This window comes from Ambystoma mexicanum, chromosome 10 (assembly GCF_040938575.1).
Source record: "Ambystoma mexicanum isolate Mex_15411 chromosome 10, UKY_AmexF1_1, whole genome shotgun sequence".
Classification (NCBI taxonomy): Eukaryota; Metazoa; Chordata; class Amphibia; order Caudata; family Ambystomatidae; genus Ambystoma; species Ambystoma mexicanum.
Genome location: NC_090932.1, coordinates 1544223759 through 1544249108, shown reverse-complemented (window position 1 = coordinate 1544249108; position 25350 = coordinate 1544223759).

Below are 25350 nucleotides of genomic sequence, written 5' to 3'. Positions count from 1 at the left end.
TGTACTTTTTATTTTGCCAGAAGTCATTGGACTTTGGTGGTTTAGGGGTCATGAGGGTAGTGGAGTGGTAAAGGTGGAGCAGTTCAGTGCGCAATCTTAGGCAGAGGGCCCTATCATTCACATTGATGGGGTAGGTGTTGAGGCCTAGTGTAGTCTTGGGGATGGACATGAGGTCTGTATCAAGATCCGAGGGAGAGGGCTCTCGACCAGGAATCTTAGTGGTGGGACTAGGAGTGTGGGCCTAATCTAGACTGGTTGGAAATGGTGTCGTGGGTGGAAGGAACGGCATAGGGCAAGGTATAGGGTAATGTCTGGGGCATGCCAGTCTGGACATAGCGTTTCTAAGAACAAGGAAGTGGTTACCTGTGCACGGTGTGGTCAGTTGGACAAGGAAGAATGGGAACATGTTGATGATTACCCAGCCTAACATAACTAAGTTCAGTATGGGTGGGTCTGGAGGGGAAAGTGAGCAGAGAATGGTTTGGCAGGCATGAGGCTCAGTACAAGAATGGTTACACGGTGTGGCAGGGCTAAATAAGCAGATCAATGCCAAAAGCACAGTATGGTAGTCTGGGCTAAATGCAATACGCTACTAAAAACACAATGTGGCACGATGATCTAGGAACAATATACTGCCAGAAAAAATATGACATGACAACCTAATGCAAAGAGCTACTAGGCACTTAATATAGTATTGCAGGCTAAATGTGACATACAGCTAAAAACACTAAATGGTTAAATGCTAAATGCAGTATAATGCTAAGCACACAGTAAAGTATGGCAGGCTAAATGTGACATACTACCAGCAACACTAAATGGCTAAATGCTAAATGCAATATACTGCAAAACACATAGGGCCTCATCACGAGTTGGGCTGTATTCCCTCTGTAATACCGCCGACTGTAATAGCCCTAGCACCGACGGGCCCGGTGGTATTACCATCGGATCACGGTTTGGGCCTTAACGGTAAATCCCCATTCCTGATTGGGTCCATTGGATCTAATAGGGAATTTTCAGTGCTAATATCGCAGGCTAATACAGCCGGCTGTAATACCGCCGAAAACAGGGATTTTCACCTCCAGAAAAAAGCTGGAGGTAAAACAGCCCAACTCGTGATAGGGCCCGCCCTTAAATGCGGCGGTCATACCGTTACCACCGCATTTAAGGGCTACAGCCCAACTCGTGATGAGGCCCATAGTATAGAATGGTAGGTTAAATGCGGCATGCTGCAAGAAACACTATATGGCTAGATGCTAAATGCCAGCACAGGTTATTACAAATCAAAGATCACAAAGAACTAAATGCAGCACAGGTTATCACAAATCAAAGAACACAAGGATGGGAGGCAGCCTACAGTAGATAGTACTGGTGATCAAAATGCAACAGGCAGCAATGCGTAATACATAGAAGAAGTTATCTCAAGATCACTAGCAGAAGTAGCCAAATGAGAAAAATCCTAGCGGTTGGAGTTCGAGTATCAAGGCAAGTACATAAAATGCAGGGAGTGAGGCCGGGTTGGGTGCAAGTTATACTAGGTTAGGTACACTTCACAGGTAATAGGGTAGGTTGGCATGGTGCACAGAAGTGTTACCTGTAGCTACCACATAAGAGGTGGATAATCACAGTGTGACTAATGGCATTTAGGCATTTGGAGGCAGGAAACAATTCATTAGGTATGTATGTCTACATGACCGGGACGCTAGGCAATCCCTAAGATAGTTTGGTACGAGGGCAAGCATAAAATAAGGCATATACGGTTAGACAGAATGCGTACCATGTAGTGAATAGGCACAGTAGCTTATGTCAGATCTGGTATATCTATGCATACGTTCAGGCAGGAAAAAGTTCTGTACGCGTGTAAAAATTAAGTGATGGCAGTAATGGAATAGGCCAGAATTTCATGCAATGAACACAGTCATGGTAGTGATCAACACAATTGGATAGCCCTCGCTGCAGAGGTGGAAGAGAGTTTGCCGGTCGAAGGGGTGCTGTGGGTCAGCGCACACAGTACAGGAGCGCGTGGTAGGTTATGTTCGTGGTCGAAGAGGTAGGTGTCAGGCATACGGCGAACCAATGGTTAGGGCAAGTTGAGCTGATTTCGATTAGGTGGCGTATGCAACGGCTGTACACAATTTGTATTAGCGGGCCAGTGTTAGTGAGTAACTCATGGAGACTGAGATGTAAAGCAGAGACGTTGCTCGCTGCCTCACATGGGTCATACAGGGCTTGACTAATGCAGTGCGAAGGATAGGTCAGAAGCTGTGATTACGTGAATATTTTGACACATTCTCCATTTCCATCACAGACGCTGCATGACAGGACACAGCCAGTGAAGTAGACTCAGAAATGCCACCCTTGGGAGGAGATGATGAGCCTGTGCTGTGGTAGACTGGCCAACAGAAGCCAACGGGGATGTGCAGAGCTCTGCAGCCTCAGGAGACTCAACTCTGCACCAGCCGAGCAGGTCAGCACCACTCAACCCAGCACTCCAACCGCAAGGATGAACACCAAGATGCCGAAGGAGGAGTACATGCACAAACAAGCCATGCGCAACCCCCTACACAGCCTGGGAGGAGGAAATGCGCCAGCATGAGGTCAGTGAGCATTCACTGTAGAAGGGATTTATGCTCACTGTAACCCAGATTAATGAACTGTTCCTGTAACTAAGACACTTTCTTGCAACATCGCCTCAATGCCTATGGGCTCTTAGAGTGCTTACAAATACAAAAAAATAAAAATAAAATACTGTGTGAACCCAGTTGACTGCCCTTAGGAGCACCCTAGGTGAGGACCCAGAGGGCATCTCAAGGGACTTTGGGCCTCATCAAAAGTTGGGGCGAAGTGGGAAAATGTGGCGGTAATGCTATTCCCGCTATTATTGCTGCATTTACCACTCCATCCAATCCGGAGTATGGCCCTACCTTGACGCATTCACCTCCAGCTCTGCGTTGAAGGTGAATGCGCCGACAGTATGGGCATTTTTGGCGCAATTACCATCGGCAGCATTTGCACCAGCGGTAATTGCACCATCTCATCCCCAATTGGAAATGGGGATTACCGCCTTACCACTACTCGGGATCCAGCACAAATTGTGCTAGATCGAGTAGAGATTATGCTAATTGCCTTAGGCGTTATACCGACACAATTACTGCTGGATACTGCCCAACTTGAGATGAGGCCATTAGGGCTGCCCAGGAGGAGATTAGGGCTGCCCAAGAACAGATTAAGGCTACCCAGGAGGAGCTCAGGGAAACCCGGGAGGAATTAGGAGAAATGCAAAGTAGTGTGCAGCACATGGAACAGAGCCAGGCGTGTCTCCGGATGTGGCAACATGCCCATAGTATGACAGCAGAAAATAGGACCGCTTCAGCAATCGAGCGATATGTGGCTGCAATGGTCACTGGGTCCAGTCATAGCACTGCTCCGAGCCTTGTCTCAGAGGAACAGCATCCAACGACCTCAACAGCAGTATCTGACATGCCATGTCTGAGAAGCAGTAAGGACCATCCATGTCTTAGGAGCAGTAAGGACCATCCAACATGCCATGCCTGAGGAGCGGTAAGGACCATCCGACCTGCCGTGCCTGAGGAGCAGCAAGGACCATCCAACATGCCATGCCTGAGGAGCAGCAAGGACCATCCGACATGCCATGCATGAGGAGCATCAAGGACCATCCGACCTGCCGTGCCTGAGGAGCAGCAAGGACCATCCGACATGCCATGCCTGAGGAGCAGCAAGGACCATCCGACATGCCATGTCTGAGGAGCAGCAAGGACCATCCAACATGCCATGCCTCAGGAGCAGTAAGGACCATCCGACATGCCATGCCTGAGGAGCAGCAAAGACCATCCGACATGCCATGCCCGAGGAGCAGTAAGGACCATCCGACATGCGATGCCTGAGTAGCAGTAAAGACCATCCGACATGCCATGCCTGAGGAGCAGCAAGCACCATCCGACTTGCCGTGCCTGAGGAGCTGCAAAGACCATCCGACATGCCATGTCTGAGGAGCAGCAAGGACTATACGACATGCCATGTCTGAGGAGAAGCAAGGACCATCCGACATGCCATGCCTCAGGAGCAGTAAGGACCATCCGACATGCCATGCCTGAGGAGCAGTAAGGACCACCCGACATGCCATGCCTGAGGAGCAGTAGGGACCATCCGACATGCCATGCCTGAGGAGCAGCAAAGACCATCCGACATGCCATGCCCGAGGAGCAGTAAGGACCATCCGACATGCGATGCCTGAGTAGCAGTAAAGACCATCCGACATGCCATGCCTGAGGAGCAGCAAGCACCATCCGACTTGCCGTGCCTGAGGAGCTGCAAAGACCATCCGACATGCCATGTCTGAGGAGCAGCAAGGACTATACGACATGCCATGTCTGAGGAGAAGCAAGGACCATCCGACATGCCATGCCTCAGGAGCAGTAAGGACCATCCGACATGCCATGCCTGAGGAGCAGTAAGGACCACCCGACATGCCATGCCTGAGGAGCAGTAGGGACCATCCGACATGCCATGCCTGAGGAGCAGCAAGGACCATCCGACATGCCATGCCTGAGGATCAGCAAGGACCATCCGCCATGCCATGCCTGAGGAGCAGTAGGGACCATGCGCACAACTGACTGCATGTGCACACCAATGTGTGGATCTTGCTCTTTCTGTTAGTTATACTGCACATTCCCTTGCCTTCATGTTTATAATTCAAATTAAAAAAAACGAATGTCTTATATTAAAAACCAACACATTTGCTTTGGACATCACTGCCTTCGGTCTCTTCCATAATGTGCTCTGTTCGGCCAATGGGTGGATCACCCCCTGTTCAATGTTCATGCAATCCCCAATTGGGACAGTGAGAGCGGTGCTTGCTGTATCACCAGGTCCACAAACACAGTGGGTCTCGGTAGGAGCCTAGAAAGGGCACTGACAAATGTCCTGCATTCTGACATTACCTGTGTGCATGCCCTGTCCAGTTGATAGGTAATATAATAGCTTATTTCACAGTTTCGATCATTCGTTTTCAAAACAGCAGTTGGGCAGTTGAATTCCTGACTTTCCTTTTTGAAAGGTGATCGCGGGGTGGTGCAGGGGGCACGCTGTTTGCGCGATTGCAGTTTGGCCGCTGCCTGAGAGAGCTCCGGCGAAGGCTTTTAAATATCCTGCAAATATCCTGCACCATTACACCTTTCACTTCACGAACGGGTGCCTGGCTGCTCTGGTGGCAAAGCTCTTTTCCAACGCCTGTCAGCACTGCAGCCTTGGTCTCTCTCCATTAGGCTTCTTAGCTTACTATTATACAAAACCGACGTCCATCTTTCCATCATGGCCGCTTTACTCGTGTTATATCTTCTCCTGCAGCAAGCTTCTATATGTCTCAACTATCTTGCGTTTCTGCGTATATACATTTGCTGATTCTCTTCTTACTTATCTTCATTGTATATATGATTTCTTTGTATTTGCATACATGTTTCTCTCGTTACTTCAGTTACATCTTCATTCTGTAAGTATTCATATATCGTTTTAATACGTCCTAGTATCCTCTCTTCATGACATCACTTTACTCGTGCCTGATTTCACTTATAGCGCTTCTATGTTCAGTGGTGTATGCAGACATCCTTCCACCTCATTGGTTCAAGGGTACATTGAATACGTTTGTCTAAGTGCACAACGTCTTTCATATTTTCGGTACGTATTGGGATGATAACTGTTGTCGCACACAGTGGTTTCTTGTTCTTTCAATATGACGGAGGTGAGGGGACGGGCACTAGAGATGACGTGTACATCTGCCTCTCTACAGCACAAAAATTCTGTTTCGTCCTAAGAAACGTAATCATCGAGAAATTAGCCCCTTATCTGGTGAAAAACGTCATCTATCTCTTACCGGTACCCAGCAAGACCGTAATGCTACGAGTTGCAGTCGTTCTGGCGTGCGGTTGACTATGTTGGTGGCTAGTTCTGGATGCGTAGCCTTGACTTGAGGTGGAGCCACTGTTGCAGACATTTTACATAAGCATTGCAGCAACACCCAGGGATTCGATCAGATGAAAAGGAAAGGAGATGAGATTTGAGATTTTAGAGGGATTTTTGAAAAAGTCATCATTGAGCTCTCCAGTGTCTCTCTATGTCCCCTTAGAATATATCCAATAGTGTCTCACATGAGCCAGAGATATTAACATGTAGAAGACACCCTGTAAACAGCCTTCAAGCAGAGCATGTCATGTCTTTAACAGTCACTTGTCTGAACCAATCCCATCAACAATTAGTGGATGCCCCAAAGACAAGAGCAAACTCAGGCATCCTGAGGCCTCCTGCACAGGTGCGCCAATCATGCTGCAATCAACAGAACGAATGGTCTCCAGTGCCAGCGGCCGCTGACAATCTCCATCATATCAGCAAGACAGCAATTGCCATACCCCGAAGACCATCCATTCCTGCAGCTGGCCTTCCTTGGTCCTATTATCCAGAAGGTAATTAAGGGCCTCACATACAAAATGGCTGCCGATGCTTCCAGGGCGCTTGCTTTTTCAGAGAATCTGAAACTTAGACACAACATTTAACGCAGGAGCTTGGGAAACTGCATGACTTGATCAATTGTTCCAATGCAAAACACCAGAGGCCCCGCCCAATTAATGGTAATGAAATTGGCCCCAGATGTATGACAAACTTTCACACTTTAACAATCGCACAATTAACATGTGAGGCACTACATTTCAGCACAGCAGGTAATTGAGGAGCCGATGCAAAAAGATGATCCTTCTGATCAACTAAAATGCTAAAGCTAACTCAGCGGCTCTTGGAACTTTCAGGCCTAGCTCCCAGCTGTCCACCCTCACTGTGGGATTGCACCGCATGGAAATGAATCCCATTTCTGTTTCCAGGGCATAGCCTGGGTGCAGTGCCAGATTAGCGGTTGAAAATGAAAGTCAGCAAAGAGGATCCCATCAACCAAGTCCTTCAGTCCATAAGAAAGCAAAAGCTGCAAATTGAAAATCACCACAGAGGGGATTAACTGCCCCAGAAAGGTTTTTAAAAATGGAGGCAAATGGTGAAAAAATGGCGCAGGGTTTTTTTGTGGGTGAAGGGGGGATGGGGATGTGGTGAGGCAACAGGGAGAGGCTCGGGTGTCTGGGAAATGCGGGGCGTACACTGTGTGTTCTCGCCCGTATTTCCAGCCACCTGATTGGCTGAGCACCCTTCCCCAGGTGCAAATACATTATATGTATAGAATGCGTACATTGCTTATAATGTTTGTAATTTTAACACTGTCTCGCGAGACAGAAGGGCCACTGCTGTTCCTTTGCAAGGGAGGACCCCATTAGAGTTCCTGAAACACCCTCAGAATTCCCGGCCAGGTCCTGTCCCCGGCCAAGCCCTCTCTCTCCTTGGCCGTACCCACTCGGGACTCAGAGTTCTGGCTAGTTTTGAATTTCCATGGCACGTCACTTTTCTCCCTAGCTTTTCCTGCTTTAGGTGCATGGTTTCTCCTCTCTACCCCTTTCTCAATGTTTTGAGCTCTCACTGTTCTCCTTGTTTCCCCACCATTGTATCCCCTCCATTTCATGTACCCCCCCAACCTCTCTCATTATAGCCAGAATTTCGTATTCCATCTTTTACCTCGCTCTTTGCTCTCCCATTGTAGCTTCCCCCTTTCATCTTCCCCCTCAGCTTTACCAATCTGCCTTCTGTCCGCTTTATGATCCAAATTTACTTCTTCCCAACTTTCCAAATCTGGGAATGATCCTGACAGTCCTATTTTCTCTAGGTCCCTTTCCTTCAAGTCATTGACTGAAGGTGCCATCACATTTTCTTTAAATGCCTATCAACTATGAAGACACTTTAACCTGCAGCTCCCTAACTGTTTTGAAATACAACCCACATGGTCCTCTGCCATTGACAATACTGGCTAGAACTGATCTGGAGAGGCAAAGCTTGCAGAGCCCTTGATTAAAAGCTCTGAAATTGTGAGCTTGAGTTACTACTATGCCACTGGTAATACTGAGCAGCTGTGGATATTGAAGCACTGATGACACAGAGCCACTCTTAATAACGAGCCATTCATGATTTTGTCTTTGAGGGTAATGCTCTCCCGATAATACTGAGCTACTCATCATTCTAAGCCATTGATGATATTCATCCAATGATAAGACTGAGCTACTGCCAATACTAAGCCACTAGTGACACTAAGTCATTCATTACATGATACGAAGCCACTGACGACACTGAGTACTGATGATGATGATGGTTCCGCCTGCAAGTTTAGAAGCCATCTGGAGCACTGTGCCTGGCTCCCAAAGGGACAGGTGTCTGTCTGGAGGCTCATATTCAATAATTATTTTTTTCTTGGCCACATTCCGCTTTGCCAGAGGACCCTGTGTACCATCTGAGGGTCCTGCCTGCAAAACACACCTCCATGGGCCCACAACACCCTAGACTGTCAGACTGCAAGTGTGGAAGACATCTGAAGCACTGTGATTGGCTCCATAGAGGGACATGTGACACATTGGCTCCCTCATTCTGTCTCCCATGGGTGTCCAGCTCCAGCATCTGCAGCCACGGCCATAAGCAGCAAAGGGTAGCTCCCTATTGGGGCCAGAAAGGGTCTAGGGCCAGAGCCTCTGCTGAAGCCCAGACTTTGGGGAGATCACCCTTTACATGACTTCTGCTTCCATGCGTAGGGATCCTTCCACCCATTGACTATTCTTTCACTGTGTATATTCTGTTACATCTCAGTACTAAGGAACATTGCTGCTCTGGGTCTGTTAACTGTCATTTGATTATCAATAGCCACAATCGAGCCCGACTCAGAACTTAAACTTGCTTCTTGTCAGCCAATCATCCACCCTTCCCGCTCACCCACCTCACCTATCTCTCCTGAGCTGTACCCCTTTCTTCATTGTCTTCCCTTGCCTGGTTCTTCTTTACTTCAAGATGCATCTTGACTCTGATCCATTCCTTCTTTGGTTCCATGTGATAATATCCCGGCAAAAATGATGCCTGGCAGAAAAAGTGGCCAACAAATGGCCGTTTTTTGCAGGGACATTATCACATTGAACATGTTGGGGCAGGGCCATCTTGAGCACTTTTGGGGCCCTGGGCACGGACATCTTTGGGACCCCACTCCACCAAACCAAAGGAATTAAGTGTTCAAGAATATCTGCCACGCCACAATCACAACCCATAGGTTGATATGCTGCCTCACAGCATTAAAAATAAGGATGTTTACTCCCTTTAAGTGCACTTACCCTCTTCATTCTTGCTCTAACCAGAATGATAAACAAGTACCATTTGAAGGCCAACATTATCAGTCTATGAAGAGGTTACTTCTGCTCTAGTATAGGTACAGCAGACTTTTTATCAATAGATTCCGGGAAGGTATGCGGCCTGTAGTATTAATGCGGGACTGTATGTAAAAGCTACATGTAACCCAGAATAGACAGAGAACTCACATTTGCTACCCCACAGAACGCAAACCTGCTCAAGCATGGATAGAGGAGACCAATTGGGAGGAAGGGGAAAGCTACACATAACATAGCATGGATAGTTGCCATTAGAGATCAAAAGAATAAAGTGCCTCTGGTGTGCAATATAACAATGCTCACTATTTTAGTGGAAGCAACACTATAGCCAGTGAAACCATGAGTGAGGCTGTTTTGAAGATCATAACCTAAGAAGGAAATCTTTCTAATGGGCTGACAATTTTGAAAGGTTTAGGGACTGGCAATTTCGAGAGTCTAGGCGAAACAAGATTACATTAGATTCCCAGCATTACACACACTGGTTAAGGGGTGAATCTGGGATTTGTGCCAACTCTGCAATTTCTGCATTTGAACACTTTCATTACCAGTTCTTACCATGAACTAAAATAATCTCATTTTATAAAACGGACTTGGAAAGTACAGCAATCACATTACCAAACATGACCATTTTTATAAACAAAATATTATTGAAGAGTGTAACACAGAATGATTCTAGTTTCATTCTCTCCATCATCAAGAGAAGTATATACTTATCAGCACACCATTCAGTGTGATTTAACAGATTTCATCTGGGTTGGTCTTTTGTATTTTAAAACCTTACATAGTTCCAAAACACTAGCTTGTGAAATTGTCATTTATAAACCTGCAAAAAAACCTTTGACTTTTAGAAAAATGCAAAGCGTTTTTTTGTGTAAAACTACCAGACTTTAAAATATGCATGCCCGAGTCCTGTGCCATCTGGTCCGCTCCCTTCTTGATACCACCCCTTCCACTCAAATGGCCTACATAAGAAGAAAGATCAAGTAATGGGCTAAACAATGCCACCAGCATGCAAGGAGGCAAACTTCACAGAAGACAGTAATGTACGAGATATTAGATGATTTGACCAGGATCACTGTATTGTCTGCTGGCAGAGCCAGGATACAAGCATGAATACTTCGGTTCCAAATTTGGATAAGTATTCATCTCTTGGACTAACAGTTTACGCTCATCATTGGAGGTAATTGCCTAGATTTTACTACACACCATCTGAATTTCTAGACCTTCACCATAAGGATGACATGTTCGTTTTTATAGCAACCCCTATCTGGTGCAGTTGCATTGCTGATAATAGCACCTGTTGTGCTGCAAGACCAAGTACATACGCAGGCAGGTTTATAACCTTCAGACATAGGAAAGGCTCAGCCAGCCTTACAGGAATGTGCTATTCTAATCTTGCATAGGAACACATATCTCTGCAATGAGTGCTTAACACACTGAGCTAACTTCTGAACCATTATGGCACTCAATTTACCAATATGCATTTCAGATTTGGCTATTGCACATGATGAACATAATTCCCACAGGAAGGGAAAATGATACAGGAGTTGTGCCGCAAGGAACACACAAACTATATATACACCACAGTGAACACAGAAAGCATTAAATGATGAATTGATCGAGGCAGAATGTATTTGCCAAAACAGACAGGCAATAGGTTTAGAACCTCAGCGCCATGGCATACACTATCCTGATGTGTGCTATTTAAGTCTGGTGAACAAAGGAATCTTACTTCTTTAGATCAGGCAGCCTTGTGGGACCCCCTCCAAGGTGGGGGCCCTGGGCAAGTGCCCGTTTTGCCCTCCCACAAAAACGTCTGTGGTGGGGACACCCCTGCAACCCCAAAACCTTTTTTTTGTTCAAGGGGGGCGGGGGACACGGCCACATCCCCAGCTCCCTTTGATTCCATATATATAGTCAGCATATATAATGTCGCCACAACCTTTTGCCGGCAACATTATGTATGGCCACCATATATATGGGAATAATATTACCAGATACCCCTTCTTCTACTCACTCTTCTCCTTCTATTCTCTCAGGGCCTTCAGTCTCAATTGGTGCCATTTCTGCATCACTCACTCACCTCATCTTCCTCCTTCCCCCCTGCACTGTTAGCCCTCAAATAAGATGCTCAGGGCTCCCGGGATCTCCAATCTCATCTATCCCCATAGCCTACCGCACAACCCCAGCTCCTCTCCCCCCCTCCTATCACTCTTCACTTAGCCTCTGGAATGCACAATCCCTCTGCAACATGGCTCCCTACATCACTGACCACTTTGACCCTTATCACCCTCAAACATTCAATTCTTGCCATCACAGAAACCTGTATCTCACCTAATGACTCTTCTACACTAGCATTTCTGAACACTGACTCTGGTACCTTCTCCCACACTCCCCAATGACCTGTTGAGAAGTGTGGCAGTGGGGGTCCTGCATCAATAAGGCCCTCACCACTGTCCCTCTACCTCACTCGGACATCAGCTCTTCCTCTTTTGAATATGCCACTATTCCCTCCCACTCCTCTCACTGTTATGGCTCTCTATCTGCCCCCTGGTCCTCTCAACTCCCTCTTCCCTGATCTGATCCTTCTCCTTGAGTCACTTCCTACCAATGCCCCCATTATCATGCAGGGGGACTTTAACCTTCTAAAACCCTCTACTACCACCTTACTCAAACTTAACTACCTCCTATAGGACCACTCGCTCTACTCCCCCACAACCCCTGCCCACTCGTGTGGGAACTCTCTTGAACTTGCCTTTCTCTCTAATCCACTCTACTCCTCTAACCTCTCCATTGGCCCCTACACCTCTGATTACTCCATTGTTCACTTTAACATCTCGATCACTCCACATTCTACTCTTCATTTCTCCTCTTCAATGTCAAAGAGGAAATTCAGGGAGGACTCTCTTGCCCCTTATCTGGTGATGTGAGGACCTCTCTCCTGTCTCTTCCATTCACTGTGCTCTCTCTGACTTTCACAATGCACTTATGACTCTATTTCACCAACACTATCCTGCTCGCACATTCACACATTCTCATCCCCGTCCTCAGCCTTAGATCACCTCTGAAATTCAGACCCTCAAAACAAACACGCATTGTGACCTACAATGCTGGTGCAACTTACGGACACCTACCCCGCCCTTTAATTGCAGCACAGTACTTGCCACTGAGAATCTGAGATTGAAACCTAGACATCACCTGTGTGTAATGGGAGATTCGGTGCTAACCCTCCTGAGATAAATCTAATGAATCTGAATCAATTGTCCTAACCTCTGCAGTGGACTCTGCCAAATCCTCCTACTCCACAAACCTAAACTCCTCCCTTCGCTTTCTCTACGAAAAACTTTCATCTGCTCTCTCATCTTTGCTCACACCTCCCAAGCCAATATCCACCGCCTCCTTCCTTTCTGCTTTTGACTTTGCTCAGTACTTTTCCTCTAAAATGTCTAAAATTCATGACTCTCACAGCTCTTCTCTCTGTCCCTCCCCAACCATTCCTGTGCCCACCATGACTCACACCTACCTCTTCTACTCATGACTACATCTCCCTTATCTCTACTATTGTATTAGCACCCACCCTTTGCATTGCCAGCCCATTTTACGACACGGTTCATACTTTTCATCCCCAAATGGTTAAAGATTTTGTTTCAATCACTTGCCCTCATCTCTCTGAGCTCATTAAAGTCTCTCTCTCTGTTGGAATCTTCCCTGCCTCCATCAAATCTAAAACTGTTTTACCCCTATTGAAGAAAGCCTCTGCTGCCCCAATCATCATGGCAAACTATTATCCAGTTTCTCTACTTCCCCATTATTCAAAAACCCTTGAGCAGGTGGTCTTCGGCAGATCACTTGAACCTTAATGCTAGTGGCTTTGGAGAAACACTTAAATCTTGCTTCTGTGCTAAACACTCCACCGAGACTGTAATCATACATGTCTCCAACCTTCTCTCTAATGCGCACCACTCCAAACTATTTTCTATACTCATCCTTTTGGATCTTTCTGCCGCTTACGACACTGTGGAATACTCCTCTCTCCTCCTCACTCTCCAGATCCTTGGGTTTCACAATCTGCTGTTGCCTGGATCTCCTCCTACCTGGAAGGTTGATCCTTTAAAATGTATTGGAATTTACAAAACTCTGACCACACCCCTCTGCCTGTCGGTGTTACCCAAGGATGAGTCCTTAGACCTCTGTTCTTCACTCTCTATATTTCTGCCCTAGGCAGACTTATCTCATGCTTTGACCCTCACTATCATCTTTTTGCCGATGACATTCAAATATTATTATAATTTTCCTGCTTCACCTCGGCCATCTTGGAACGGATTATGAACAGTCTCACTGCAATTCGTCACTGGATGGCCCTCTGCTGCCTCATGATGAACTCTTCAGAAACTGAAGTCATCTTTCTCACATCTTGCAATGCTTTCCCTCCCCTCCTCTCTCCTATCTCCAGCTCCCTCAACCCAGGTTCTCATAGATAGCTCTGCAAAATCCATCACTACCACTGCTTCGGCTGCTTGGATTGAATGCCACAAAATTCGGACTAACCACTCTACAAAAACTCTAATGTTCACTCTTGTGCTCAACAAACAGGATTGTTGCACAAGGCTACTCCTTGGCCTTCCTCACAACTTCTTCCTTCCTCTAGACAAAGTCCTCAACTTTGCTACCAGCACTCTCTACAACCTACTCTGATGCTCCCCACTTCTACCTACTGACAAAATGCTGGGAGGCTCTCCATGCACAACTGCCCTTTTTTCAAGATCCTTTTCCTAGTCTACAACGCTATCAATGGCCTTGCTCCTCAGGACCCCTCTGAGTGCATCTCAGTTTACTCACAATCTCGTTCCCTCCAAAACTCCTCTGCACTCAACCTCACTGTCCCATACCCTCTCTGTGCCTCCTCTCTCGTCCACTCTTTCTCCCGACTTTCCTGGCTCCACTGGAACCCACTGCCCATAACTTCACTTAATTTCTAAAGAGGGAGCTCCCTCTGCCCCCTCCCTATCCTCCCGACCTGACCTCACCACTGCCTCCAGTGGAGCTTAATAATGTAATTATGTATATTTATATACTACTCCTCCAGTTTGAAGCACTTGCCCCATTAAGTTAATGTTACCTTTGTACATTACCTGCGCTATTGTTAATTTTTTCTGTTTGTTTTGTCCCTGGTATAAGCTCCACTTTTCTACACCCTGAAACTGGCTCACCATTTGTTCTCATCTTTGTGCTATTGTACAGGCACACTTTGTGGGAATGTCTCTGCCATCTGTAAATGTGTTATTGTAAATCATTCCTTTTTCGAAATTGACAATCCTGTTCTTCAAATAAATACAAATGCAAAAGGATACTCAGGTGCTGCTGTGCAAACTATACCTATCCACTTATAACACTGAGCCACTGACAATATTAAGCACTGATCTATACTAAGTAACTAGCAATACTTGCCGCTGATGCTACTTAAATACAGAATCACTGATAATACTGCTTCGGGTCACGCTGAACTATGAAGAACCGGAGCCATTGATGACACTGCTCTACTGACGATATCAAATGACTGATCATATTGGCCCATTGATAATACCAAGCCACGGACATTACTGATTAATTGATCGTATAGAGTCAGGGAGTAGCTGGCGAAGGGCAAAGGCAAATGTTGATCACTGTCTGTTCTCTGTGGCACCCAAGCACTGCTCCTACCACCCCCTGGCCGGACCTGGGCCCGCTCTACAACCTGAAGGGACAACACCCACTGCAAACTGTGCTATAATAAGATGTTGCTCCCTGGTGTCCCATTGTAAACTGTTCTACACTAGAATGTTGCACTCCGATGTCCCAGTATAAACAGCGCTGTACCATGAGTTTGCTCCCTGTGTCCCATTGTAAACTGGCATACCCTGGTATTTTTCTCCCTGAAGTCCCAGTATACATGGTGTTGTGACTTTGCTCCCTGGTGTCAGTCTGTAAACTGTCCTATACTATGCTATTGCTCCCTCATGTCCCATTGTAAAGTGAGCTATACTAGAATTTTGCTCCCTCGTGTCCCATTGTAAACTACACTATTTTATGTTTATGATATGATATATTTTATTAATATCGCGCACATACACAGGTGTTTCAGAGCGCGAAACATGTTTTTGCTTCCTTGTGTCCCACTGTAAACTGTGCAGTACTGTGATTATGCTCTCTTGCGTCCCACAGTATTTCTGTCCCCTGGAGCCTCTATGTTATTTGCGCGCTAAAGTTGATTGCTTCACTGGTAGCCAACCATCCTTCGTGCTATACTGTGTTTGTATCCCTGCTGTCCCTGCCAATATATCATAGCATCATGGGCACACACGTCTCCCCACGGGAAACAAATGCCTCTAGACTCCCAACACAGCCCACCTGGAAACAAGCCCACACACACAATCCCCAGGTACTTTCAGTCTGCATGCATCAACACAACAGTAAAGCAATCTTGCATTTTCCTCTTTCCCACTAACCTAACCAATCCCCTCTCTGTCTGATCTGCCATTGCACCTGGTGAACATACAAAAGACAGCAGTGCATGTTACAAATCTCAGTAAAATAACATAACATGTTACTCTGACACCTATGACACTGCGCTGCTGATAATACTGTGCCAACCAAAATATTGGGACTTTGAGGTCAACGATGCATTCATGATCACAAACAATGTATGATAATAACCCTTGATGAAGCCAAATCAATGATGGTGCCTGCCCACTAATGATATCCAGCCACTGACAATACGGTGCTAATGATAATACCAAGGACCTGATGATACCGGACATTGATGTCACTGATGACGCTGAGCCTCTGATGATGCTGAGTGAATGATGGTGCCTACCCACTGAGGATATCTAGCCACTGATAAGGCTCTGCAGATGACACTGAGCCACTGATGACGCTGAGTGAATGATGGTGCCTACCCGCTGATGATATCCAGCCACTGACAAGGCTCTGTAGATGACACTGAGCCAGTGATGATGCTGAGTGAATGATGGTGCCTACCCGCTGATGATATCCAGCCACTGACAAGGCTCTGCAGATGACACTGAGCTACTGATGACGCTGAGTGAATGATGGTGCCTACCCGCTGATGATATCCAGCCACTGACAAGGCTCTGCAGATGACACTGAGCTACTGATGACGCTGAGTGAATGATGGTGCCTACCCGCTGATGATATCCAGCCACAGGTAACACTGTGCTAATAATACTACCAATGCCTCAGTAATACAGAGCATTGATGGCACTGATTAGATCTGATTTGATTTGAGTTATTTATAACATGCAAATCCAAACAGATTTAACTGCATCTGGGTGCAGGTAATTCAAATAAACTCCAATTTTTTTTTATAAGAACCACATCCCAGCCAGATAAGATCATTATTTGATTATTTTAAAAGGTGTGTCTAAAGGGATTTACGAAACTGTATAAGCGTTTTCTTGTTCCTGAGCTCCCAGGGCAGGCTGTTCCATAATCTGGAGCCGTACACCACAAACCGTCTATCTCACGTGGAGACACAGCGGGAGGAAGGAACCGCCAGCAACGATTTATCAGCTGAGCGCTGAGATCGGGTTGGCTGGTATCGTGTCAATTTTTCTGAAAGTTATACAGGAGCGACATTGCTCAAACATGTATAAATCAGACAGAGAATCGGAAAAACTATTCTATCAGTCTCTGAAAGCCAGAGGAGAGAATGATGCATAGCTGAAATAGGGGTTGATTTAGGGACTTTAAAAATGAGTCTGCCTGCTGCATTTTGTGCCCTCTGTAGCCTATTCAGGTGCTTTGTTGGGATGACAGCCAACATACTGTTTCCATAGTCTAACTGGGAGTCGACTAATGTCCTCATAACAGTAGCATGATCTTCATGTAGGACGTACGGGAGGGCTAGTCGAAGCAAACGTAAAACTGTTTGTAGTTTTGCTCCCACCTGGCTTTCACATCCGAGGTTTGCTTGCCAGATGCAACCCAGATTCTTAATTTTGCAAGCACATTTTAGACTAGAGCTCACAGAGCATAGAGTAAGAGGTGGCTTGGGGTCATCTAGTAAAAGATGTTTCGGTCCAAACAAGGTCACTTCCGTCTTACTGGGATTGTGTTGCAACCAATTCTGGGACATCCACATTCGTACTTCGTCCAGACATTGCCCTACTCTCAGAAATGAGTCCTCGAAGTTGCCCAACGTCACACACAAAAATATGGGTTATCGTCGGCGTACGATTGAAATCTGACATCATGTTTCTTCAAGATCCTCATTAATGGTTGCATGTACAGATTAAACAATAGGGGAGAAAGTGACGAGCCCCGAGGGATGCCACATCCCTGAGGAAGGAAGTCCATCAGGCACCCCCTGATCTTCACCTACTGCCAGCGTTCGGTCAGAAAAGAGGTGAACCAATTAATGGTGTGATCGGAGACTTTCTCAACTGCCCTCAGTTGGTCTAATAAAATAACGTGGTCTACGGCATCAGATATCGTGGACAAATCCAACATCACTAACAAACACATCTCGCCAGCATTTGATAATCGGAGTAGCTCATCCCAAACTGCTATCAGAGCCGTCTCTGTGCCAAATCCCATCGGAAACCCAAATTGGTGGGAGTCTAATAGAGCATATTTTTCAACATGCTCTTGGATCTGGGAAGTAACTACCTATTCCAGTCTCTTTCCTGGCCAAGGGAGTCCTGCCACTGGGGGGTAGTTTTGCAGTTCATTTGGATAAAGGTTAGGTTTCTTCGGCAGGGGAGATATAATGGGACGTTTGTGCTTGGACAGCACATGACCTTGTGATAATGATACATTAAATAGCAAGTCATTAGTAGGTTTGAGTTTCCGCATCAGTGTCAGACTAATGTACTCTGATCCTGTGCAAAATCAAACTGATGATCTTCTAATTTTATCATGACAGAGAGTGGGGCTATAGTCATTATCTAAATCCAAGACTGTCAACATATCCGGTTTGATTTTTGTAGAAAGGCAGATTTCCTGGAAACATTGGTAATGTTCCTCAGGTAAGCTTTATTCTAGTTACATATTGTTACAGTGAACCACTGGGTCCCATCACCCAGGATAGGCTGCTCCAAATGCTGATTCCCAGAACCTTCACGACAGTCATTCCTGCATTCACACACAAACATTCTCCCAGGCGCACCAACATTCTCTCAGCATCATCATGCACCTGCACTCACTCCAAGCACAATGCAACAATCTTCTCTTGGATGGCTTTCATTTTGTTCGTAAATGCATTGGCTTAATTTTTGATGATTCAATAACTACGCAGATACTGCTTGAATGAAAAAAATTAGAGATAATTGAAAAAAGTTGTCTCTGTCTGTTATTAACAGATTGAATTCTATTATGCAGAAATTCTGGCTTGGCTTTGAAAATTGCCACCTTCTAGTCTTTCAGAACGATTTTAACATTAATGGTCATAACTGGTGTTCTAGACCTCCTCCATTTTCTCTCCATTAGCCAGTATTTTTTTCTTAATAAGACTAATGTTGCAGAGTACTATGGGTTGGATTTTTTCTTTAGAATCTGTGGTGCGAGTGGTGCATTTTTCGTAGAGATAGACTCCATAATTATCACTCCTTGTGAGGAAAGTCCTAGTCCAGTGAGAGGTCTGTAGATTCTAAGGCACTGAGCCACTGTTGATGCTGAGTCAATGATGGTGCCTACCCACTGATGATATCCAGCCACTGATAAGGCTCTGCAGATGACACTGAGCCACTGATGATGCAGAGTCAATGAGGTGCCTACCCACTGATGATATCTAGCCACTGATAATGCTCTGCAGATGCAACTGAGCCACTGATGATGCTGAGTGAATGGTGGTGCCTACCCACTGATGATATCCAGCCATTGACAATATGGTGCTAATGTTAATACCAAAGTCCTGACAATACCGAGCATTGATGTCACTGATGACAATGAGCCACTGATGATGCTGAGTCAATGATGGTGCATACCCACTGATGATATCCAGCCACTATTAAGGCTCTGCAGATGACACTGAGCCATTGATGATGCTGAGTCAATGGTGGTGCCTACCCACTGATGATATCCAGCCATTGACAATACGGTGCTAATGATAATACCAAGGACCTGATGATACCGGATATTGATGTCACTGATGACGCTGAGCCTCTGATGATGCTGAGTGAATGATGGTGCCTACCCACTGAGGATATCTAGCCACTGATAAGGCTCTGCAGATGACACTGAGCCACTGGTGATGGTGAGTGAATTATGGTGCCTACCCGCTGATGATATCCAGCCACTGATAAGGCTCTGCAGATGACACTGAGCCACTGATGATGCTGAGTGAATGATGGTGCCTACCCGCTGATGATATCCAGCCACTGATAAGGCTCTGTAGATGACACTGAGCCACTGATGATGCTGAGTGAATGATGGTGCCTACCCGCTGATGATATCCAGCCACTGATAAGGCTCTGTAGATGACACTGAGCCACTGAGGATGCTGAGTGAATGATGGTGCCTACCCGCTGATGATATCCAGCCACTGATAAGGCTCTGCAGATGACACTGAGCCACTGATGATGCTGAGTGAATGATGGTGCCTACCCGCTGATGATATCCAGCCACTGATAAGGCTCTGTAGATGACACTGAGCCACTGATGATGCTGAGTGAATGATGGTGCCTACCCGCTGATGATATCCAGCCACTGATAAGGCTCTGCAGATGACACTGAGCCACTGATGATGCTGAGTGAATGATGGTGCCTACCCGCTGATGAAATCCAGCCACTGATAAGGCTCTGCAGATGACACTGAGCCACTGATGATGCAGAGTCAATGAGGTGCCTACCCGCTGATGATATCCAGCCACTGATAAGGCTCTGCAGATGATACTGAGCCACTGATGATGCTGAGTCAATGAGGTGCCTACCCGCTGATGATATCCAGCCACTGATAAGGCTCTGCAGATGACACTGAGCCACTGATGATGCTGAGTGAATGATGGTGCCTACCCGCTGATGATATCCAGCCACTGATAATGCTCTGCAGATGACACTGAGCCACTGATGATGCTGAGTGAATGATGGTGCCTACCCACTGTTGATATCCAGCCACTGATAATATGGTGCTAATGATACTACCAAAGTCCTGACAATACCGAGCATTGATGTCACAGATGACACTGAGCCACTGATGATACCAAGACATTAATGATATTGGGGGTCATTCCGAGCATGAAGGTAAGGTAAAAACCATGCCGGTAATGATTTACCGGCATGGTTTTCCGCTCCATGCTATTCTGACCCCTCAGACCGTTAATTACGGCACCGTAAACTACAATGCCGTAATTATCGGTCTTGCGCGCGCACGACCATGCCGAAATTAGCGGCATGGCGTAAACGGGAGCTGATCGCAAGTGAGAAGCACACATAAATAACGGCCTCCCCAATGCCGCAAAGTACCTTACCGGCATGGAGTACATACAGGCATCTCAGAGAAAGAGTACAAACCCTGAGCAGTGGTTCCCAGAGCCACAGGTGCACACATACATCACAGATGGTGGCTATGGAGTCTGCCACAGCAGAAAAGGAACACACCCACACACCACCCCCCTCCCACACCAAGATGACACCAATAGAACAAGCAAGGCCACAACCACACAAACCTCTGCAACAACACCACACCCCTCCCCCCACTGAGGAGACACAGGGGTAGAAGGAGGGGGAGACAGGCCCTGCATGAAGCACCAGTGCAGCTTCCGTTACCACCCCAGCAGCCCCCATGCACACGCAGCATGTCCGGCCACTCAAGGAAAAGTCCTACCAGGTAGACACCCCTGACCACCTAGACTGTGACACCGTCACCACCATATTGCGCCAGAGACACAAAGAAAAGCGAGCACCTTACAAATGTACAGTGCCAACCTGGCTCAAGTGACGTTGTTGCCTGTGCCCCACACCCATGCCACAGGCACCTACCAGCACACAGTGGCGCCAATGCATGGCATGTCACAACCGTCCATTAGACGGCCACATACACAGGTGCCGTTACACCTCCCCAAGCACACAAGGGCCAACCAATCCCCAACATGGACCACCCAGGAGATACACAACAGTAAAGCTGGACCCAATGCAAATGGAGGCATGCCAAATGACAATGGTGCCCCTGACAGCACCCACAGGTCGTATGTGGACCAGCATGGCATGCAGGCGGCGGACAGCAACAGCAAACAATACCACTCCCCCTACGTGCAGATGGAATCCAACGCAACCAAGAACAGCACACATGGGTGGGCCCGACACCACACATGACTCAAAGGGCCAGCAGTTCACCACGCTACCGTGCCACATGGTCCAACATGCAGGATGTGGCTGTTGAGTCGTCTGACTGTGTCATGCAAGTGCACTGGTGCCATGAGGTGGGTGCCTGCATGAACCAACTGGGTTGAAATGATGAAGCCATCGTACGGTGTTCACCCCAACAACAAACCTGCCACAGAACCAGTGCAACGGCACATACGAACATCTTCCCACTTTGATTGAATAAGGCACTCACAATACACTACATCTCCACCATCTGACAAGGGCTAATCACACCACACTAGCACCACTCATTGGCGGACACCACAACCGTAAGCGCATATCGGAAGACACACTGCACATGCACAATATGGCAGCCCCCAGCATGACACCACATTGGAGACCGATCCCTGGGAGTGGAATGAACGGAGGGCAGCAGGGATACCACATCACGTCACCGGCATGGCACACCCATAGGAGTCTTGAGAATCACCATAGAATGGATCAGAGCAGGATGATGACCATGATCCACGGACTACAGCCATCAGACCCAAATACGATTCTACACAGTACACAGCACCACATGGATCTAACATCAGGACAGCAGCATGCAACAAAGGAACATGTACCACAAGATGTCCATACCATTGTACACGGACCATCTTGTAGACCCAACCCCCCACTGCATTCCATTGTATTGGACACATATTTGTGTCCATGATTGTGCGCAATACATCCATGGACATGTGCAGAGGGCCATCAATGAAACCCTGCCATGACAGCCAAGTACTGTTCTCCACCATAACAGCCCAGACACTCACCTTATTTGGCTACACATGCAGCTGTTGGTGGCTGTCCCTTGACAACAAGCCACATGACCCCCGTCATGAACCCCCTGAACAGGCCCATGGAGCACTCAAACAATGGCCATACCCGTGCATGCGTGTAGATGAAGCAGTCACCTGGCTTGTATGAAGCACATATGAGCCGGCGAAGCAGGACTGGTGGGTGACCCATCCACTGATATCTGGCATCGAATGAGCCCATGTCATATGTGTAGATGAACAAAAAGTGCATCCCTACATGAGCAGCTATCACCCCTGACATGGTACTGCTACAACCACATGACGATGCGGTGAAGGTGGAGAGTGAAGTGGCAACAAAGCTTCATGGAGGCAGTGCACTTGAGGGACATGTAATGCTCTAAACTTACAGTGGACAAGATCTCCAGGACACATGTCAGTAGAGGGTGGCATGACATGGGCACACATGGCACTGGACTTGTGCATACTTGTACACCATGCACTGGCAGACATCAATAAACAAATGCACAATGATGAATGTCCACAACGGTTGAAGTTTGCGACACCAATAGTCTATTGTGAGAAAAATAAAATAGTGAAAACATCACCATCACCCCCCTCTCCCCTCCCCCCAACACCACAACAAACCATCACCCCCTCCCACCTCCCCCCAACACCACAACAAACCATCACCCCCCTCCCACCTCCCCCCCCAAGACCACAACAAACCATCACCCCCCTCTCCCCTGCCCCCCAACTCCAGAGCAGTCGTCCCATGTAGGATGTGAAGCCCACATGTGGCAGAAATGGCTATTGTTTCTTGCCCCCCTTGTCTGGGGGAGGCATATCCCGGTGACGCATGGAACGCCGATTGCATCTCTCTGGGCTGCCTTGTGTGGCCTCACTGTTTGTGGCCGTGTCCGCCTGCTGTGGCTCGGAACTGGACTGGCCTGCCTCAAGGGCATTTGCTATGCGTTCAAGGATGTGACATAGACGGGTCGTGCTGTCTGTCAAAGTGTCACACAATTGGGTGGTGCAGTCGGTGAGGGACTGCTGCATTTGTCTGAGTCCTTCATGCCATTCTGCCCTACCCTGGCGGTTGTCCTCAATGAAATCTTGTATGAGGTCTGTCAGCTGATTCACTCGCTGCCGGCCAAAAGATGGGAAACCATCGGAGAATCCACTTGGTCCAGCATGCTCTGCAGAGGGCGGTACAGGTGGACTGGGGAGATCCGCGTAATACCCCTGCGGGTCGAGTTCCGGACTGTGCACAGGTGCAGGGGCATCCCCAGAGTCACTGCATGTGGCCAGTGGTACAATGCATGGCTCCGGCCTGTGCACTGTGTCTTGGCCCTCCTCTGACAAGGCCCCACAGATGGGTGACGGGCTGTGCTCACACTCATCAGGCCCGGTAGCAGCAGCCTCCCCTGAGATGCTCGACTGTGCCGAGTTAGGGTTTGGCATAGTGGCTTCCGCCAATGCTGTGTGGGATGGTGGTTCGGCAGCATCCAGTGGCCTTTCCGTAAGCAGGGGGGTGGTTCATTTTGGTGCTGGCTTTGGCCTGACCCTGCCACTGCCCGTGGAGGTGCTTGGCCGGCTTGATTGGGGCTCTGTGCTGTCATGGTCAGTGCCTGTGGGGATAGAAGAGAGGGACAACATGAGTGAATGTGCAATGTCCTATTTGCATGCATGGCTGCATGGACATTTCGGTCATTTGACGTTTGTTTTGTTTTGGGGGTGGCTATGGCAGTGGTACATGTGCATGGTAATGACATTTACGCATGTTTGGGAGTGACTCATTGTGGCCTGGTTATGTACATTTTGGCTAGTACAATGCCAAACACGCTGGACAGTGTGCATGATGGGCTGTGCAAGTCAATGCACTATGGTTGATGTGCGTTTTGTGCTCGCACTTGGACCTTCGTTAGGCGGCACTTGCCTTAGCATTTGTTGGATGGGGGATGCGTTGGATGGGGGGAGGGCAACACGAGAGGGTGCCTTCGATGGCCCTTGGGTCAGTTTTCATCATGCAATGGACATTGCCAGTGTACACTGTGGACACTCACCTCCTTCAGCAGAAGTCGTTCCCCCGCACTCCATGGTCCCCACGCCCTCAATGGAGTCTGTTACAATGAGAGCCGCACAGGTCTCCTCCCACGGCTCAAGTTGGACTGCGGTGCTTGGTCCACCTCCCGTCTGCAGGGCCTGGCTGCGGTTGCTGGAGAGGAGGCCCCGCACCCGCTGGTCATCCCACCGCTTGCGGCAGTCCCTGGTGGTGCGGGGGGTGTTGCCTACGGCGCTCACCCTCTGTGCCAGTTCGGCCCAGATGTTCTTCTTGCAGAGGATTGACTCCCTCCGCATGTCGCTGCTGAATACAACATCGGCATTCTCAGCCAGGAAGTCGACCATGGCCTGGAGTTCCTCGGGGCAGAATCACCTCTTGCGGATGCGATCCGCAGCCCTCTTTGGTGCCTTGGGCATGTTGTGGGTTGTCTAGTCCTGTTCCCGACATTAGTTGACTCACAAGGGTGCTGGAGGGTGAGGATGGCAATGGATTGTGTTTTTATAGATGGCCGCCGCTCTCCTTCCCGTTCCTTTGCGATGACGTAATTTCCGGTTCCTTTTTTTAGCGGTGTCCGTAATTTACGGTGTCCGTATATTACGGTCAGCGTTATGTACTGACGCAACAGCTTCAAAGGCGGTGTTGTTGTATACGTGTCGTAGCATGCCGGTAGGGGTTTTTCGGGTCGTTTTGCGGCAGGACGCTCGGTTCTTTTCCGGCATGGCGAAAAGCACGTGTCCGCGAGCTCGGAATGGACCGCAATTAGCGGTCTTGCGTCAGCCCGGTGTCATACTTTCCGCCATGCCGGAAAGTACCGGTACTTACCGGCATAGCTCGGAATGAAGCCCATTGACTCTTGGATAATACTAAGTCACTGATGACACTG